Source organism: Stegodyphus dumicola, chromosome X1, assembly GCF_044657685.1.
Source record: "Stegodyphus dumicola isolate Sdum_Otavi_A_Nest chromosome X1, ASM4465768v1".
Lineage (NCBI taxonomy): Eukaryota > Metazoa > Arthropoda > Arachnida > Araneae > Eresidae > Stegodyphus > Stegodyphus dumicola.
This window is the reverse complement of record NC_140780.1, coordinates 239,711,222-239,731,327: the sequence shown is the minus strand read 5'-3', so window position 1 is coordinate 239,731,327 and position 20,106 is coordinate 239,711,222. Positions and strand designations below refer to the sequence as shown.

The window sequence follows — 20,106 nt, the reverse complement described above, 5'->3', positions numbered from 1 at the left end:
AGGACACTGTAAATTCAGAGAGATATCGCACGGAAATACTCAAACTACTTTTTGAACAATTATCCGATAGTGAGAGACAATATGCATACTTTCAACAAGATTCTGCCACACCCTATATTGCCAATAATTTTTTGCACGCTAAAAGAGAGATATTTAACGATAGAATCATTTGTAAACGTTTATGGCCCCTAGATTCCCCAGATCTGTGTGTGTGTGACGATTTTCTGTGGAGAACCCTAAATAATAGTCTATCAAAGCAATCCTCAGACTATTGATGACATACTTTCAACAAGATTCTGCCACACCCTATATTGCCAATAATTTTTTGCACGCTAAAAGAGAGATATTTAACGATAGAATCATTTGTAAACGTTTATGGCCCCTAGATTCCCCAGATCTGTGTGTGTGTGTGAGGATTTTCTGTGGAGAACCCTAAATAATAGAGTCTATCAAAACAATCCCCAGACTATTATTGAACTCAAAGACAACATTCGAACAAAAATTCAAAACATTTCGGAAAAACGACTTTTGCGTGCGAATGCTAATTTCATGAAAAAATGCGAAAAATGACCGCTTGCAAATGGACACTGTTCTGAAAAGCTCCTATAATTCACGTAAGTATTCATTACACCATAGAAATGATATGCATAATTCTTATTAATCAAAGTTTACGAGAATTTAATACACCAGTTGGCGACCTGCCGCTGCCACAAAGATGTTTCAAACATTCTACCTCTCGCCAACCTGTATACATAGGTATGGGAGGTAATGTTAGGAGTTTAAAAATTGGATAATGAGTTTTCAGTGAGTAAGCACGACTTAGGGTCAATACTAACACGTTTTTGCTATTGGACAGCCATTCACTAATAGCAAAATATTTCACGCATCGGTCTATTTAGAATGAACATCGAAAAAGAACGTATATTGTTAACTTAAAAAAAAAAAAAAAAAAAAAAAATCAGATTTGTCTTATTCATATCCGGGGCGCTTTTTATAATGTTTGTGTAAATAGCTGCGATTTTATGTGGAAATTATTCATATTGAAATAAAGACACATATTTATCTTACACATGCTACTTTATTACAACTGACAGAGTAAGAAAATGCATTTCAAACATTATCACAGATACAGTAATATTCCAAAATGGCTTGTGTTTTAAGGACAATATTCGGAACTAGCACCGATGTTACATTCGCTTGGATAGGATTCTGGTAAATCACAGCAGTGTATTACAATGCAGACATAACTTGTCAGACTACCAGAATAATCCTTCCAAATTGAAAGTAGACAGCAGATTTGAAGTTAGCAGTCCCGGACACAGAGAGAAAATCGGATTATGAGAAAAATGAGACAATACAGTAATCGCTTCCACTAAGTACTATATTATGAATTTACAAACCAATATAATAAAATGCAAATGAATTTACATGATTTAGTTTCTGGCACTTCCACTAAGTACTATTTTATAAAATTACATAACATTTTTGATACACTGCGGAGGAATGTTACAGAATTAATGTTACCAACATTTAAATAAATAGTTAACGGAAGAATTGTTTCCTTTAATTCTCTTATAGTTTTCTTATCAGAATACTGGATTCTAGATTTAAATGTGATTTTTTAATTAATATGTGAAATAGAAATTAAAAAGTAACAAAGTCGAAAACCAGCGTAGGAAAATATTAGGATTATTAAAGGATATTTTTTCAAGAACATCAAACTATGGCTTCATACTAGTAATATCATCTTTTTGCTATGGAATTACACACAGTCACAGACAAACTGTGATTAACAAACTGCTTAAGCTTGAGAAGGGACTAGAATTTATTAAAAATTATGATTATAAGAAACAATACATAATATTTAACAAAACATGTATTTATTACAAAATATGATTATAAAGAATAATACGTTACACTTAACAAACTATATATATATAAAGCTCGATGTCGATTACATATAATGCATGAACCTCTATATTTCGAATTATTGTCGATTAAATCTGGCAGCTAGGAATCAAAAGAAACATAATATGACATGGTCTATGGGGGTGGTTACGGTTTTCAGATCAGGGCTTAATTCCAAACGAACGACACCAAAATCTAGATTTGGTACTTTTTCGTTTCAAACAAAAGCCTTAGTACATGCCAGAGAGAACTGAAGCACTTTCTAGGTGAATTCCGCTGCTTCGCACACTCGTGTGTGAATAATTTAATGTCACATTAAATAAAGTTCTAGAATTGTTGATAACTTGATAAATAACTCGATAACGTGAAGCACAAAAGCTTATTACAACAGGAAAAATAATGGCTCCGGTGATGTTTTATACAACAATAGTCTCCAAACAGAGCATTGAATAAAGTAACATCGACTGAGTTCAAACTTAATCAAGAAAGTCGGGTAAAATAGTGTGTTAAAACTACAAGCAGAAGGAATTCTATATACAGCATAAGCTCGACATGCTTGATTTAACGCATACTTTCATTGGTCTAGCCTGAAACATATAAAAAACACTATCAAATTATCTCCGATTAAGCGACTGATTTCTTAATAACGTTTCATAAAATTTAATATTTTCTAAAACGATACGCAGCTTGACAGGTGTGGTATATATAGAGATGGAAAGAAATTCTAGTAATATATTACGCAACTGCGATTTCCAAATTAAATCTGTGAGTCTGAAATCACTGAAAAAACTTATGGTGTAAAGAAAATGGATGCAGAATCATCCAGTTCTGAGAGCGAAATAGATACGGAAGTCAGCTATGAGGCTTTATAATATGTTAAAAAATACAGGATGAAGTTCGATGTGGATTAATCTGTTTTAAATTCACTGGCTGCTCTGGATGAGCCAAAGGGAAAATACTGTTTTGAAATATAAAAATAACGAAAGCCGCGCTAAAAACATTTTTCAAAAAGTAATATTTTTGTTGGGAAGCTGTATAAAATACAAACAAAATAAGCGAAATACAAACAAAAATCTCAGAATTTTTAAACATTATCCTTCTTAATGCTGAACTAAGAAGCAAGCATTCTAAATTGAACGATAATTTTCCTTGAACTCTAGACTATCATTCACTCAGGTTTTGACTCCATAATATATTTATTGAAGTCAGTAACTTTATCATCTAATTTACACTCTGTAATGATAATAATTTTTATAATAAATTATTCGGCTAAAAATGGTCCATTGTAGTTTCATTGAAAAACTTGATGATTTAAATAAATACCTACTTTTCCTTCAGCATTCGCTAATTTTTTTAAAAAAATTCTGTATGCATTTTAATTCATTTATATTAATGTATTACATCAATGATTCTCAGCCTCTTTTTCCGTCAAAGTAAACTTTTCGTAATTTAAAAATTTTGCGGTACACCTAAAAACATAGAATTAAATTAAAATTTTTAAAAAAATTTACTTGGTTAATTGACGATGTAATTTGACGGTACACTTGAAAAAATAAAACTAAAATAATTTTACTTGGTTAACTGATTGATGTATCTACAATATGTTTTGTGAAAACAGCATACTTTAATAATTTTCAATGAAATATAAAATAAAATTGAATTATAAAGTAAACAAAATGTTTATTTAATGATAAATTACAAATTATATTTAATTTGAAATTTGAGATCGGTGTTTTTTGGATAACTTGATTAATATTTGGGCGTAAAAGTGGTAATATTAATCTCATTTCGTAAGCCAGATTAAAAAAAATCGGATTTCCTATTCGTTTTTATGTTGTTCAAAGCCGAAAATCCGAATTCGCACAAATAAGAAATACAAAATTGTAATAGCATGCTTAAAGTCTTTTGTGATATTGTCGGAAAATCGTATCTAAAATTAACCCAAAACGAATTAATTGATCCGTCTGAATGTTTTGAAATTAAATCTCGGTCATTACACGCCGAAATGAGTTTTTCCTCTTCTTTCAAAGTTACGACGTGTCGTTTATCACTAATGGATTCGAACCCAATCAAAAAAAAATCGTATTTACATGAGAAGGCCAGTCCAGCCAGTCTTTGCTAGGATGCTTGAACCGATCGAACTACTTGTCTGATGTCGCTTGTGCATGGGTATTCGGAGAGGTGTCACGTGACGTTAAAGTATAGAAAATTTTTTCACTGAGTACATACAAAGTAATTTTTATTTTATGCATTCGTGAAATCTGACGACACACGTTAAGAATCTCGTGGCACAATGGTTAAAAATCACTGCTTTACGTACTTCATTTTGGGGGGGGGGATTAAAGTTCCTGACCTCCACCATCAGGCCTATGGTACTTTTTATTTTAGGAAAAAAAGTACTAGTTCAAAGTAATCCAATAGATGAGAAAAACCGTCTAATTTTTAAATAAGCTTTACTAACGGTCTAACGGTAAATGCAACGATTTCATAAAGCAACTAAACGCCCAAAACATGCTTTCTGAGATATATACAACGAAAAGGACAGTCAAGAACCGAGATACCAATGACGTAGCGCAAGGGTTTATATTTGCTAAAAGAGCAAGATGCGAATTATGACGCGATTCAAAATGATGTGAGCACACGGAAGACTAGAGCCTCGTAGATCATGTAACGGTATAATTTAGCAAGAGCGTTATCACATCACCTTTGTTTTAAAAAGTTTGCAGTACGAAGCCAAATATTGCGATAGCATAGCTTTAATGAGTGTTTCTAGTGATACACATAGAGTAAAACCTCGCATTTCAATAGTACGAAATTTTCGATAGGTTGAAAATAATGTTTTCTATCGGAAGCATATACTATATTAAAGAGAAATTAATGTTAACTTTTCTCCAAAAGTCCAATTTTTTAACATAAAAAAATTCCATTAAAGTCTTTTTTTTTTTTTTTTTTTGCTGCGAATTAAAAAACGGACTATTAATTAAACGTTCTTTGTTAATGCAGAAGCACTGATGTCAAGTTACCATTTATGAGTAGTATGATTCGAAATTTTGCATTTAATGAAATTTAGTTTCACTTAATTAGTTAGTTTAGTGCTTTAGTGGCCACTAAAGCAGCGACCTCGCCTTTCTATTCTTTGCGTATAAACAATTTCGTGTAGTTCCAAACGTGTAATTCTGAATAACTTTTTTTTATCGTCAGATTTACAGTTTTTTTTTTTTTTTTTTTTTTTTTTTTTTTTTTTTTTGTTCTGAAAATTTTTTATTATACAGAACAACTCATTAATTGAAACTTTCTTCGTAAGAAATCACTTTTAATTTCGTATTTTACTAAAATATATCAGCATACCCAAAATTGCTTCAGAAACCTATTTTATTTAATTCATTTCTTAAATCAGAATAATGTGTCTGTGGTCAATTGTTCAAAAAAGATATTTAGTCGTGCAATTCTTTTTGAAACACCTCACGTGGGTATACAGAATGAATCTAAAACATTAGAGACACTCTCTAATAAAACGTTGATCACAGCTGATATTTTCCTGGGTATGAATTGAACAAGGCGTTGATACGTTCCTAAGGAACATTAGTCCACGCTGACATAATTGCAGCTCTAATTTCATTCATATTGGATACTGGCGTTTTCACGCTTTGATGTGATTTCCATAATTCGTCTCACAAATGCTAAGGATTGATATCACAAGACTAAGCTGGCTGTGGAAGCAATCTGAGCTTGGAATTACGTTCATCAGACCAATTAAGAGATCACTTGCGCATGGTGACAGGTCGCTTTGTCTTGTTGAATACGATCTTATGCATCAGGGAGCCATAAACGAGCGTATGTTATCGGAAATGATATTGAGATAAGTTGTAGTGTTGAGAGTTCTTTCTAGACGCATTAAAGGAGTCACTAAAATCCAAGAAAATATTTTGTAAACCATAATTCGACGGTCATCACTGAAGAGTTGTTATTAGGCAACAGACGTGCGTAAATTCATCAGTTAGGACCATATTCTAATCGTGTCATTTGCATGATGAAGCAAGAAACGAGATTCATGAGGTGAAACTACTGTTTCCCCGCTATCAGGTGTTCAATTTTAATGTTCCTTGGTCCCCACTAACTGTGATTTTCTGTTCATCAGTGACAGCATAGGCATCCCTGAAGGTCTCCTGCTGTAAAAACTCTTCCGTTACAAAGTGTATCGAGTTGTGCATTCTAATATGCTTTATTATGCACCTGAAATGCGTTGAGGTACAATTCGCCACGTTGTCGCCTTACTGTTGGGGCGCTGTTTCGTGACAGCCACCTCTTACTGCTTTCGAACACTAGCATTTTCAGACCACAATTGTCCTTCCTGCCTGAATTCTTTTTGTTCAGCTACCACTCTTAAATACACAAGAAAAGCCTAGAATATTATGCGTTTCGGAGACGTTGGAAAAAAATCGTAATGCACCCACGATCACTTCATCTTTCGTTTTTTCCATTCTCCCTCTAATCAAAGAGATAACTATTTCTTCTCAAACTGATAGTGCCTTACATAAGCAACACCTGGCTATTACATCACTATAAGTCACTCATAGACTGGTCCATGTTAAAAATATGCATCTGTAATATTTTGGCCGCTGAATGTGCATGTGTGTGAATATATATTTTTAAGTATATGTGTGTGTGAGACAGAGTTATTCCACATATGAAGCAGCTTAGGCATAATTAATAAATTGCAAGACATAATTAATAAATTTAAGCAATAAATTGTGTGCATAACCTGCGGAGTTCGCAATTATGCTAAAATTAATTGGGAAGGAAGTTCATTAAGATAACAGGTAATATCTCTTTTAAAAAATCTGATCTCAGTATAGCTGATATTTCCAATGCAAGGTAAGATGATTCATTAAGATAATGGGTAAGAATGTTTTGAAGGCCTATCCTCAATATAGCCGTGATGTTTTACGTATGATATATAAGATAATTCTCCAGTACTTGCGATAAACATCAGATAATATTGCAAAAGACTTTTTAATCTTCACAATTGCATTCGCTCAGATGTTATACGGGTTAAGGGAGCCGACTGTGATACCGAAGGGCCTGCAGTTCGAATGGCGGAGAAGGCATGGATGTAAATTTTCTATCCCATTAAAAAACCTTCACAATTGATAGTCACTTTTCTTTCCTTCGCTTCTGTCACCCTCCTATCGAAATGATGCTTTTGCTGTCAGTTAATAATCCGAAATCATATGGTGAACCCCACTTTAGTCCCATCACACGGAAATAAATCACGCGCATTATTATTATTATTATTATGGATTTCTTGGTCAGTTTGGAATTTGCTGCTTCTTAATTTCTATGCATTTGTAAATATCATGGCTTAAATTTCTGAATTATTTTACTTAAATGGACTTGGAAAGTCATCTCTTCTATAATTTGTTTACAGTTATCCTCATCTGTCTCCGTCTATTCCATCATATAGAACGAACACAGGCAATCATACATAAGCGTTCGAATTGATGAAGTTCCTTAACACAGAATGCCTGTGTGATTGTGTTCATTAATCCGCACTAAAGATTAAAGAAACAGTATAAAATGTATTTTCCACTTAACTATACGTATAAATGAATAGGGTTTTTGATTAATAAGCGTTTCTGATTAGCATAAATTATGTATTAATTGGGTACGTAGCTATCAAAATATAATACATATAAACTAGACAGTTTATGTATAAGAGAAGAAAAGGAATTAATACTATTTACAGAATCGAATCCAGTTAATAAAGCCTCAAGCAGTTGTTTATTTGGGAGAAATCGCTTTCAAAAAATTCCCAGTTCATTAAAATGGTCATTATTTCCTTCGCTTCTTTGGGCTCTCATTAAGCAGGAGAAATGCCCCATTCCAGCATTTGACAATTTTAGTGCCTAAAAATTATGATGCATAAAGGTAAATAAATTATATAAATTGCGTGATCACAAAGATTCGGGAAAGTGTTTTTTAACTGATCATTGCTGCAAAGATTTTTCTTCATCAAATTTGAAAACAAGCTTTCCGTAATTTAGGTAACCATTTAGTCGGGTGTGAATATTATTGTCCCACTGTGTTCAAAATAACCGGGATCGACTGCATTCAGAATGCCTGATGCATACAGAAATTTAAAATCCTGTAATTAAAAATAAAATAATCATGCGAAGATATAGCATAAAACAAAAACTCATAAACCTTTCATATTCTGAGAAGGATCTGGTTCACTTCACATGCATTTCAAAATACTTTTATCAGTGACAAAGATGTGAATTTATTATATGATGAAAATTTTAACTATTATCAGTTACTGCTTAAATACATGCCATGAAATATAACTTAGCATTAAAACAACTTTCATTCCTCGATTTATGTATTATAAAGGTACCAAAATGCTTAATCTGATATTAGACATCCTGTACTAAAACTGATTGCAGATCGAGATAGCCAACTAAACTATTTATGTTATTAAAACAACTAATTTTACTATACACAGAAATGTGACACAGTGAAGCACCATTTATCCAAATTCTTAATGATTGTATTTTGGTTGCACTTAACAACATAGAATCAGCAAATCACAAACAAATGTTTTTTGAATTTTTGACTGCTGCTCAAGTGGAAAAAGGCATCAACTAATTTGAAGTAACCTTTTTGGAAAAGAAAAAGGGCCGTACTATAAGATATGATAAAAAGAAACAAAAATTTATGAGAATCCGAATCGTTTACAGCAGTTGTTACACCGGTACGCTCACAGCTATTGAACGTTAACACTTCCGACCATAGGAAGCTAGTAAAATTACAGCAAAACAGATGTTAGTGAATGATGGAAATGAAACTGTTGCTTACGGAAGATGTACAGAATGTACGACTTATCAGAAATTAATTCGTGGCAATGACGTGATAAAGACGAGAACTATCAAAATTTTAGTAAAAAAAGATTATTCATGTAATATGTGACTTATTCATGTAAGAGATGATAATGCTCCTAAATATGTCAGTACACAAGAGAAGTAAGAATACTGAAATCTCGGAAAGGCAGGGATTTTGTTTAATCGTTTGTTAGTATCACCTAAGAATTAATTTGCTGCCCAGTCGGGATAGTGGTTAACGACGCTGATTGCTATACAAAAGGTCCGGGTTCGAATTTGGGAGAAGGCATAGATGCCCGTAAATGTGTGTATAGTGTCTGTGTGTCTAGGCATAGTGTCTGTATGGCATGGGGGCACTCTAAATATGCGGCGAGCCGAAAGTCCTCTCGAAAGGTTAGGGGTAGGGGAAGAGAGGTGGAAGACCCTTAGACACGTTCCCCCCCGAAGTGCTCTCCATCAAAATTGGGGACGGAACTGAGCAAAGTCGTACTGTCTCCTGAATGCTGCTCAAGGCTATTGCCAACAACATGAACAATCTTGCACTCTTTGCCACGATGAATGTCATGGGCTTGTTCTGATGTTACTTACAGTGACATACGTCACAACAACAACAACAATTAATTTGACAAGGTATACCAATATGTTCATGATTGGCAAATTTCTACAAGAATACTTAGTATAAAAACGTAATATGAGATTCACGCAAGCGTGACTGATTTCATAATTATTTTACACTTTTTTAACATCTGCCCTTGCATATTCATTCACGGATAATAATTTATATTTCCGGGAAGTTAGCCTTTTCACGAATATTTCCGCCGACATTTGCTATGAATAAATGGAATTTCACCGTTATAGACACGCAGAAATTTAATTAAAAAGCATATTTTTAATAAGGATTTCAATTAACTGCTTTCTTCATATATACAAAATGTACAATCTGCTTAAGTGCATCCACACAATATTTTACAATCTAGCCTAGACTGTCAGAATAAATATTCCAGATCTGAATCTTAAATCCGCAAAAATTACCTTTCAATATATTTACAGTTTTTTTAAATACATAAAAAGACAACAAATATGTAATTTTAAACACTATATTTCTGAATACACCTAGATAAAAGATCACTTTACTGTATACTTAGGTATGAAATTCGAAATAAAATAGTATTTCCAGTCTTTTAAAATACAAGTCTCTCAGAGAGTCAGCATATAAAAATGAAACTGAATTATTTCATTGAAGGAATGCTCTGTACAGTAATTACAAAAAAGACATTAGAAAATACACTATAGGAAAACATGCTGTTAGTCAAAAGTAATGATGGTAGCTGAATAATTAATACAATATTAAAAACTTTTTTAAGAAGTATTTTTGGCAGATTTACATAATAATTTATGATGCAAAACATTTCTTTCTTTTCACATAGAAAAAGTGTCTCGTAGAAGAAAAACGACAATGACTAAATACACGTACAAGATCCATCATAATGTTTTTACATTTGAAATATCAAGAACAATGCATGGCAGGCATATGAAATATAATAAAAACTGTTCATTATATTGTTAAAAATCAACTTTTTTCCTCAAACTAACATTTCAGTGCACAAAAGAGAAGTAAAATAAACCTCCAATATATCCCAAACTAATCAACACGCATCTAAATCGATGAAAACATATAAAATATAAATCAGCAGTTTGTTGAAAACATTTTCTTCTAATTAAAAAAAAAATACTGGTTTACACGCATTTTTTATGAATACATCATTAGCACAAGAAAAATGTTTTTTTCACAGCTACACCTGACGTATTTTGTTTTAAGAGTTTGCTTAAAAAAAAGAGCTTGACATAGAATTTCAGGTATGAAACAAACATTTAAAAGGAATTAGCTTGACTCGTTGAAAAATTAAAGCTATATTAAGCAAAAAAGAGGTAATCGATATTTAGAGTTACAATTTTTTAGCTATCGATTGAGAACTGTTAATTCAAAATTTATTAAAGGTCGAAAACAATTATGCTGTTATTTATGTATCTTGTTTTCTGAAAAAAGATGCTAGTAATGTATAATGATGTAAAACAAAATATGTAGGCTGCCCCTATTTAAATGAAATCAGAATTCCACGCTACCATTGGCTTCTGACATGTTGATTAGATAAGATAACACTGGAAGCATATTTTTTATTTCATGTTACTTATCCGAATGTTATTATCGAAGAATTTTAGACGAGAGATGACACAGCCGAATGACAGACTGAATGTACAGGAACAAAAGAAAACTACATATATATACAAACTTTGACGCTGATATTGCCCCACTTAAAAGAAGGGACAGCTTTGCTTCAAAATTAGAATGTGGACGCAGGATAAATTTTGGATTCAATGTTTGAGTTTCCACAAAAATGCACTAAAAATTTCAATATGAAATAAATTGGCAAAATGTGTACTGGGAAATTAAAATCTTCATAATGAAATCGCCAACAAAAGTTTCCGAGAATGGCTCACCGATAACGTCGTCAAACGTATCAACAATCTAAAAACTATGAAAGGGAAATAAAATTCAAAATCACAGAAGGCAATATGATTCACAACCACTGAAGAAAGATGACATTATCAGAAACACGTCTCTTTCGGCTTACATCTTTCCTAGCATCTGGTTTCATAACGACTATAGTACTGATCACTCGACACTTAGTAACTGACACACGGAATCTTCAACATGCATTAGGGGCAGGACTAGACTAATGGCTGAACCCAAACGATTAGAAATAGCATTACATTTTGTTTACTGAAGCTACAAATATTCTACAAAATATAATAATGGCAGCATATTCATCTTCGAAAAGATGCCGGATTAAACACATGCAGCTTTGGTGCTCGAGCACTGTCAGTTGGCCTAATAGTTAGTCCTCCTTTGAAATGCCATAATCTATGACAATGATCACATTTAGTACGCATAACAAGAGAGATGGCAAGACATTCTAGAAGGCAGTTAAAATAACGGTGAAAGTTGTTACTACCACCTTCCATCGGTATACCATTTTCAATTTCAATTTAGTTATTTGTATAGTACATCTGAAGCCATTCGGACTATTCTTTGAAGTTCTAGGTATTCACATCTTTCAGTCTTCTAATACATAAGGATTGATAGCAAGTAACTTGCAAAACATTTTTCAGTGACTCATTTTCAAGGAAGGTTGTAGTAATTTGCCTCTTTCGCCAGAAGCAAATTACATTTGCAGTCAGTAAGATAACTTTCAGCTCTTCACAAGTTATTATGGTGATAAAACCTACATTAATGCGAAAAAGCTGTTTCACTACATATTAAAAGGATTTTTCGCGGAATTTTCAAGCCAGTTATTTATGCTTTACCTGATTATCTCTCTCGTTGACTTTTCACTGACTACATCCATTCCTTGTGCATAATGCAGCGCTTTCAATGCCGATCAGCTTATGCATAAAAAGAAATCAATTTATTGTATACGAACATCTTCGAAATCATTCATCACACTAATTTAATATTATTTGAACTGGGAACACTGTGCCGCAGGAATTTCATTTTTGGAGTTAATGTATGTCGATCTTGTGCACTAGGGATAGCATACCTGAGTTTTTCCCAAAACCTCTTATCTCCCCAGCGTATCATAGGCGCACTGCGAAAGCATATTTTTGCGTCTGAGTCTATTAATTTGAAAGACATTTTGTCCATAACAACAACGGCTAACTTGTGCTTGCGGTTATATTGGGACTCACGATAGGCACTTTTTAGTTCAAAACGACACCATTCACTTTTTAGAAACGGCTCTGATAATACAATTATAGTTCTGTGGCTGCATTCTATAGCTTCAGTAATAGCTTCTGCGACGTTCCCCGACATAGGGAGGTCTCTATATCGCAAACACAATCGGTACGATGGAGCACCACATTCCAGTTCTGGAACCAAACACTGGGCAACGAAATTCTCATCTTTCTTACTATAAGATACAAAAGCATCAAACAGTTTTTCTGCTTCTGGCGGAAATCTGTTTCTCTCAAACAGTCGAATGCCATATTTAGTATACAGCCATAATCTCAGTTCTTTGCGATACACACAAACGAGTGTTAATGACAGAAGTAGCACCAGCAGAAGAATGGGTATGATTATAATGAGAGGCATGTAATCAGTTTGGAAAACTGCTTGGAAATAAGTTATCGAGCTGTAGTTAGAACAGGAGGACATATTGAATTCAATTAGATAAGGTCCAACAGACTGATTATGATGGCACTGAATTGAGTCCATATCTTGTACCACAGATGAAGCTCTGCGAAGCCAGTCGTGATATATCTCTAAATAATCGCAATTACAAGTCCAAGGATTATGACCCAAATAAACACTTTTCAATTTTACATTCAATTTTAAATTCCAAACCTGAAATTCAGATATGAGGTTATGATCTAACTTCAGTTTTGATAGTGATTTTAAGTTCTGAAAAGTAGTATTTGCTATATGTCTTATTTTGTTATCTGAAAGATATAGTTCTTCTAAATGAACTAAGGTTTCAAATTCATAGCCATACAATGCGGTCAATTCGTTGTTTTCTAAATGAAGAATTTGTAATGCTAACAATCCGTTAAATGTTCGATTGTTAATAACGTGGATATTACTATTATTTAAATATATAACCCTCATATTTTTTCTTCCTATAAATGTATGACTAGTCAGCTGAAATATATTATTGCTATCAAGAAACAGATCGGTAACATCCATGGGAATAACTGATGGCATTGAAGTGAAGTTCTGTGAGCTGCAGTCAACAATATTTGTATTCCAGGTCTGATCAGAGTAACAAGTGCAATTTTCAGGGCAAACCATTTCGCAGTCACAGGCATCAAATTCACAGCAGTGGCATAAGGCAAAACAATGACTTCGGTATTTACATAGAAAATCCGATGGTTTTGTTTTAGATAATGGTAGAAATGTACCATGGCGAATAAACGGCAGTTTGCACATAACTTTTTCCATATCAAGTATATGAGGATACTGTGTCATTCCATCTAATTTATTCATATGTTGTAGCCATTCCATGTTACAATCACAAAAGAAAGGATTACCCGAAATGACAAACTTGGGTAACGGCATTTTCATTGCTCGAGAATTTAAACGTAGAGTATTTATGTCAAGACTTTCAATGTTGTTATTCGCCATATTAACAAAGCTAAGATTATCTTTAGCTGCGAAGGTAAATGGATGTATAGTGCTTATACGGTTGTTATTGATTTTTAATGTTTCTATACTGTTAGGGAATGACTCACTTTTGACGCTGGAAATTAAGTTAAAAGAGGCGTCTAATGAGAGAAGCTGAAGCGTTGCTTCTAATTCGTAGTAATTACTTAAGGTTTTAATTTCATTCTCATGAAGATCTAAGTGCTCTAATTCTACAGGTATTACAGCATAATCGAACCAAATAATTTTGTTTTTAGAAACATTTACAGAAATAAGACTCTTTAAATTCATAAATAATCCATTGATATCCGCAAGTCGGTTTTCACTTAAATTAATTTCGTTTAGACCTTCCATATCATCGAAAATTCCGTGTTCTAGCCTTTGAATTTGATTCTTAGACATATCTAAAATTTTCAGAACAGGCACGTGTTTGAAAATGCCTCTAGTCAAGTTACCAATTTGATTCAGAGCAAGGTTGAGCTGCCGAAGTTGTTTCAGTTCTTGAAAAGATGAATTATTCAAGCCGTACATACTATTATTACTGATGTCAAGAGTCTTCAGGAACTGCAGCGATCGTAAAGCTGTTGGAACATAACTTAAATTATTACCCTGAAGCGTGAGATCCTGCAAACTACTACAGTTTTTGAAAGCATCTGGATGTATACTATAAATGCTATTAAATGACAGTCGGAGATTACTAATCACATACAAACCATTTAAAGTAAACATATCTAAGTATTTCAAACTATTGTGACTCAGATCCAGAGTATGCAGGTTAAATAATGATGAGAAAGAATTGTCTGCAATCATATAAATTTCATTATAAGAAAGAAAAAGTATTTGTAGAGAATACTGTGACTGAAATAAAGTACTGTTTATGTATCGCAGCTTATTGTGGCTTATATCAAGTACTACTAAACGAATGAGATCAACAAATGTATTAGGTTCCAAGGATTCACTGGAAATTTTGTTTGAAGTCAGATTCAAAACTACAAGCTGTTGTAAACCGTTGAATAATCCAGGAGCTAAACTAGTTATGGAATTATTCTGTAAATACAGTGCTCGAATATCTGGAGAATCCTGAAATAGCATTGATGGAATATTCAGTAATTCGTTATGAGAAAAATCTATGATTTGAATCTTTTCATAATTTGTGAATATATCGCCATCCACGTGTATGATATTGTTATGAGCTAATCTTAGAATACGAAGGTTCTTGAATTTCTGAAGGTCCAGCCTAGTAATTAACTCTATCTTATTGTGAGAAGCTTCTAATTCCGAAAGATCACCAGCACAGAATTCTTGAAGCTTATTGGTACCGTTTGAATCAGGTATGATGGAAGTTAAATCATTGTGTGTAAGGTTGAGAATTTTTAGAGAATTTAAATGACAGATCGTCTCTTCGGTAATAGATTCAATTTTATTGTATCCAAGATCAAGCACTTCTAGCTGATGTAGATTTAAAAAACTGTCAGGACTAACAGAAAGAGAAAATTCTCCCCAGTCGTTGTTCATTGTACGAACAGACAAGTTCTTTAATTCGCTTAAGCCTGCAAACGCATCTTTTGGCAATTCTCTCATTTTGCACTGTTTTATACTCAATGACCTGAGATCATGTAAATGAGATAATGAGAAAGGCGCTAAAGTGCTTTCGAAGAATAATGAATCACATACTATAGTGAGAGATGTTGTATGTTCGGTTTGTATAAGACTGAAATTTGTGGCCAAAACACCAGAACCCACAATTGTCTGTAGGTGGCAAGATAACGATACGTCACTTCCACTTGCAGGTATCCATTCGCAGTCTTCTGGTGCTGTGTACTCCGTAGCAGATGTTGCAATGCAGTGAACGAAAAAAATATACGTCAGTATATACAGTTCAATTAATCTTTGAGCTCTGAAGTACAGTCCACAAATATGCAGGACAGAGATAGGAGTTATCTCCATATTATGCTGACACACGCTAGTCGAAGGAAACTTAATGCAATACTTTATGTAGTGCTAGACAATATGCCGAAGCCGGGATGAACAATGATTTCAACATCATCAGTTATTGACTGCTCTAATTCAGCCAAATAATTCTTGTTCAGTTGCATTTTTTGCTGTGTGCTAGCAATTCTTTCTTGCTTCCACTTTTTGTTATGCTATAATATTCTAAAAAAATCACTTCAATAATCTGATTTTCTAGGAAAACATTTAGCAATCAGTTGCTATTCAAGATCGTTTTTTCAAAGATAGACACTCCAGGAATCACTAATATATGCTCTTTTTCCACTTTCTCTGCCTTCAGGTTTTCATAACACAAGTGTTTCTTTTTACCTTCAGAGATTTTACAAAACTTGGATAACCTATATAGGAAGATACAAATAAATAAATTAACAAATAATAAGTAAAATCATAACATTTTAAATTTGCTTTTCAAGAAAAGTACAGCACATTATTTATTCTTATACATCTTTTTATAGAAATACTGTACACCATTTATTTAAAGCTTATAAATTCGAATTAGGAAAATTTTAAAAGCACAGCCGAGTAGAAAACATTTCAATAAAAATATTCCTGTTCAAACAAGCTTGCATTTTTATAATCAGAAATTTTAAGAAACGGTACTACATAATTTTAAATATAGCAATTTTCTCTGGAATGCCTACCACAAAAATCAATAAACGATAAGGCGAAATCATATTTACTCAGACATTAATAAAAAAGTAACTACAAATTCTAGATATCTCTAATATATTCAAAAATTTCGGAAATGCACAAAATGGCCATTTCAACAACCCAGAAATTACAATACTTTAGAGTTTTAGTAATTTATTACAATTATCTTATTTTAAGGTAATATTTACAGATATTCTTTATTGATGTTTAGAATACCAGTCAATGTTTATTTATCGTAAATATATACTTTAGTATTCAGGTAACACAAGTATATAAAATAAAAATACACATTAACTACTGTACCCTCTCAGGGACTAGATCTAGGCTATCTATCCACCTATTTAATTTTTTTTTTTAACTTTTCGCCAGACAGGGGATATATATTTTACTGATGAATGATTACTATGATATTTAAAATTAAAAGAAAATGGCGGAAACAATGAATTTCTAAGAAAATGTGTCTTTCTGTAGGAATTTCAGCTTTATTTATTTTACGAAACCTTAATATTTATTCTAAAGATTTCGACAGGATAAATATGCTAAGTACAATTCCAATTCATTACTCTATGAAGAGCGAATGTTAGTAAACTCTGAATAAACAAGCTACAGTTTGAGGTTTTATTAATCACAATGGAATTTACAATCGTTCAGAAGTTGAATAATCGATTTCTTCCACTACGCTATGCTTCGTTTAGAAACTTCAATACATCAGGATGAGGAAGATTATCACAGGAGGAGTTCGCTCATTCCCCCCTTTTGCTCTAGAAAAGAGAAATGAGAAACGAAGTGACAGCCTTGCCACTTACAAACTCCTCTATAAGCTAAAATGTTTTTATTTGAGAAGACCGCTTGCAAGTCTGCCTCAATAACTAGGATGACATCACAGTAATGGATTGTGCGCTGGGGAGTGCGAACTGACTGGTCTCAGAGAATACCAATTTTTGAATTGCAGGAGGGCCCCACTGAGAATAAATGTATTTAAAAATATTTAGTATACAATGTAATACTTACGTAAATGAAATAAACTTTATAGCGCTCTTGCTGATCGTGTTTCATATTCTGAATATACAGTCCGATGGTCAAGACATATTGATTTTTATTAAAGGTTAAAAAAACGTTTACAACCATGAAAAAATGTAAAGAATAACACCAGGATCATCGAAGTCATCAGCTGACAATCTTAAACAGAAAATATTCGCTTAATCATTAAAGATGAATTAATTAACCTAACAATTCTAAAAAAAAATTAGTTATGTATTTGAATTAAGTATTGTAAAAAAAACAAAGACCAATTCGATTTGTTGGGAGAAAATAAATCAGTTATATAAAAAACAAATCTCTGTCTTATGGGGAAAAAAAAAAAAAAAAAACCGTAATTATATTATAATTATATACAATTTGTTTTTGAAGCTTCAGTTCTTGCGGAGCATACGGTGGCAACTTAACTGTAAATCATAATTTCAGTTTAATATTAAAAATAATAAAAAATTATTAGCTACGATATTCACATTCAAAATTTTCCACTGTAGACGATGGCTTGAAGATGGTCCATTAAGGAATCTGACCCATTAAAGCCATTGATCTTTAAACTGTGTTATTACTTTCATTGTCAAGTAAATTGACACAATGGAATTTACAATTCTAAAAATTGTAAATTTTTATAATCTTATAAAATGGGGAAAAACACAAACAATTTTTCAAGCAATGAAGGGAAACATCAGATACTGGAATGAGCACAAAAATGGCGAATGTTTTTTGGCAATCTGAATTTGTTCACTTCACCCACATTGCATTCTTCTTCTATCTTTGAACTATTTACTAATCCAGCACTCGCCATATTCACCCACCCCATTCCAGACCTTTGAAAACACAATCAGTTTGCTTGCCCCTTCACCCAAAATAGTCCTGAAGAGCCAGCAATGCAGGAATTTTTGAAGCTTTTTGAAGCAAATTTAGTTCCGTCAACGGGACCATCTGGCCAATATGCTTACTGCTCTAGTGGATCAGCTGCCCCGCCGTCAGTTATAGATATATATATATATAAAATTTAAAAAAAAAAGAAGAAAGCTATTTTATTAAAGATGGCAACAAAAGAGTTAAAAGGGGTACTCAAACCATGCATTTGGGGCTAATTCTCGAAAACTACGCAGCCTAATTCAATGAGCTAAAAAACGATGGAACTTATCAAATCTATAATTTTTATTCAAAACATTTTTTTTATGCCTTTACTTTAGAAAAGTTATTTATGATAGGGTACAGTATTCAACATTAAGTCGCCCCTCTCCATATAAAATGGCAGCATTTGGAAATACGAAGACAGCAATTTCAAGAAATTGTTATATTTAGTCCTGCGCAACTTTAAAAGGCGGACAACTTTTCAAAACCATTTTTTGATAACCTCAAGGGTTTTAGAGAAAAGGGTGATTAAGCCTGGAAATTCGACGAATGAATTGTATGTATTTGTTCTGTTTGAAAGAAATCATCCTAACTCATCATTCAAATTAAATTTTCAAAAACTCGCATCACCTATTGAATTAAAAAATTGAATCACCTATCGATACCACTTTCCTTGAGTAATTGGTATCTTTTATCTTCTAAGGAAATAGTTCAACAGTTTTCGTAATTCTTTGCAATGCATTTTTTGATATTGTCAGTTGCAAAGAATTCTTTTCTATTGAAGATGGATGATTTTTCTTAAAAGAAAATGTGTTACATTTCCTTCTGGGGATGTTCTTTTTTTTTTTTTTTTTTATTTATTTTTTGCTTATTACGTGTTCCGCCCTTAGGCACTACACGGAAAGGGAGGGATGCCCCGTGGAGGTCTTTTTAAGGAAAACAGGCTCATATCCACGTTGCACATGGGAAAAACCACGAAAACGCCCATGCAGCAAGCCCGTTCGCCGGGACTAGAACCCCGGACCGAACTACCAGTGTCCAACGGCTTTTACCGCTCTGCCTCTGGTGGGCACTGAGAATGGGTTTGCAGCCAGATCTCCATCCTCTTGCATGGAAAAAGTTATGATTTATTCGAATTTATTTATTTAGCTACAAAAAAATTGACAAAGAGTACAAAAACCAACTGAAAATCAAGCCATCTTAAGAAAATTTGAAATGACTTTGAATAATAAAAGTTCTAATTCTTAAAACATACCAAGCCCGGACCATTTCTGCAGAAGTTTTCTTTTATTTCCTTTTTCTTTATTAAGTACTTTACTAAATTCACTTCGAAAATTTGCAAAGCATTTTTACCATAAACAGACATTCTACCAGAATTAAAGAGTCACATTAAATATTTTTTCACGTTCACATTAAAAAACCGTTTAGGGATCTGTCTGAAAATTTTCAATAGTTCTTTTATAATACAGCAGTCATATAAATACTAAAAATGCAATCGTGGTTATAAACATTTTTTATCACATTATTTCTGTGTTATATGAATGATAAATTTTTATTCGTTAAAAC

The 20,106-nt window shown here is 32.9% G+C and overlaps 1 pseudogene across 2 annotated transcripts in view; it reads right to left on the bottom strand.

The window, feature by feature from the left end:
• Positions 1 to 1,058: 1,058 nt before the first annotated feature.
• The window catches only part of LOC118197438 (toll-like receptor Tollo pseudogene), a 156,421-nt pseudogene continuing 137,373 nt past the window's right edge, over positions 1,059 to 20,106 (bottom strand). For both annotated transcript variants that reach the window (XR_015038406.1, XR_015038407.1), the window contains one exon: positions 1,059 to 16,331. The product of XR_015038406.1 is annotated as a toll-like receptor Tollo pseudogene, transcript variant X1 (transcript). The remainder of the gene's footprint in view (positions 16,332 to 20,106) is intronic.